Source organism: Hipposideros armiger, unplaced genomic scaffold (genome assembly GCF_001890085.2).
Source record: "Hipposideros armiger isolate ML-2016 unplaced genomic scaffold, ASM189008v1 scaffold_37, whole genome shotgun sequence".
NCBI lineage: Eukaryota > Metazoa > Chordata > Mammalia > Chiroptera > Hipposideridae > Hipposideros > Hipposideros armiger.
In genome coordinates, this window is record NW_017731387.1 from 18,253 (window position 1) to 19,906 (window position 1,654).

General features: G+C 41.7%; 1 protein-coding gene across 1 annotated transcript in view; it reads left to right on the plus strand.

Annotated features, from left to right (window-relative positions):
- Positions 1–893: 893 nt before the first annotated feature.
- Positions 894–1,654, plus strand: part of RGS13 (regulator of G protein signaling 13) — a 28,677-nt gene continuing 27,916 nt past the window's right edge. The window contains exon 1 of the mRNA XM_019638009.1: positions 894–971. The gene's annotated coding sequence lies outside the window, so the exon portion shown is untranslated. The remainder of the gene's footprint in view (positions 972–1,654) is intronic.

Genomic DNA, 1,654 nt, shown 5'->3' on the forward strand with positions numbered 1-1,654 from the left:
TGTTTTCTTCATTTTGTCAGATGAAATTCCACAGGCTGCCTTTTCTCCTCTCTTTTTAGAGGTGTGAGCATTTTAATTTCTAGTCCTTCACTTGCTTTCCGACTTCCAGAATTAGTTTGAAATCTTTTGTTTTCTGAATGCTTGTTTAATCTCCATTTTTTCTCTTCATGTTAAAGCCTTATATATCTCTTTACTATCATTTTATCAGTTAATGTTGGTTGGAAAAGCTAATATATTCAGGGGCTCCGTGTGTTCTATTACCGGAAGCTGGGTTCAGTATTTGTGAATTTATCTCTTGGCTTCAGTGTAGAACATGGCTGTGGTGGGAAGGAATTATCTGTGATGTCCCAGAAAGTCCTGGTGCACAGAGATAGTGAATCCAGTAGTAACGAAAAGAGACATGCCAGCATGCAAGTGGACACTCAGCCCCAGAAATCTTAGAAGATGGACAGTGAGGCTGCAGGTGCTGGGCGGGACACAGAGCTGAATGCCAGTCTCCGAGACAGCAGCCAACAAGGTCCATTTCTTCACGGTCTAGAAAACCAGAGAACTTCACAGATTATGACAGTTTTGTGATCTGTGTATTCCATGCATAACATATCTTGTACATAATTCTGCCACTAAGTTGTTTTAAATTTATTTGTTGATGCTTTTACGTCATTATATCCTATTGGTATTCCATAATGTAATAAGTCTGTGAACGTTTGACGTAGAATACTAAACAACATATAAACAACTACTCATACAAGATTATCAAGTAGCATTGGAACGTAACACTCGAGGGAATGTATAGCCTAGTAGGAGTAGATAAGTCACGGATATGAGTAACATGATTTGTGTCTATTGTGTATATTTATATTATACTCCTTTTTCAATGTCACTCAGCTAATGAGATCTGCCTCAAATCAGTCATGCAGCTGAGTCCAGGGCTGCTACTGGTCTATTCAGAGCCTTTGCTGGAGCTTCAAAAGGTAGCCTTTCCCCGTGGATGAAGCCCCCCCCTTGGGGACTCACAGCTTGGCAAGGGGAATGTGGGTGGATCTAAGCATCTTCTCTCCTCCTCACCGGGCATCTCTATAGAGGCAACAACCCCATCATCGCCTGTGAGGAAAAGTTTTGGCTGCTCTGTCTTCTCATCCCTCTTCCCTCTACCACTCAAGCATGCCCAAGCTCTTCTGACCAAACCAATCCTTCCTGGTCCACATCCCTTCAATATGGTCCACGCACCCAAAAGTGTCTGAACACCTACGGCAGACCCAGCAAATTCTACAGCTGGAACTCCAGCTCCTAACATGATGTGTGAACAGTAGAAATACAGGGACACAGTAACAAACAAAACTGAAAAGAAGGATGTTAGGGAGGAGGCTGACCCATTGAAGAATGAGTGAGGTTAATTAGGAAAATTTAGGAGGTCTGAGTTTAAGTTTAAAAAGAGGAAGGAATGCGTTCTCATAGAGTGTGCGTTTCCTGTGCATAAAAAAAGAGCTTAGGAAATATTTCCTGAATGACAGAGGGCAAGAAGTTGAAGGAAGATCAGATTAACTGAAACAGGAAGTTTGGGCATGCAGTTTTCTAACCTTCACAGTCCCATTTTAGAGAAAAGGAAATTGAGAATCTGAAAGTTTAATTGCTAGACCCAAGATCGAAGAGCTAA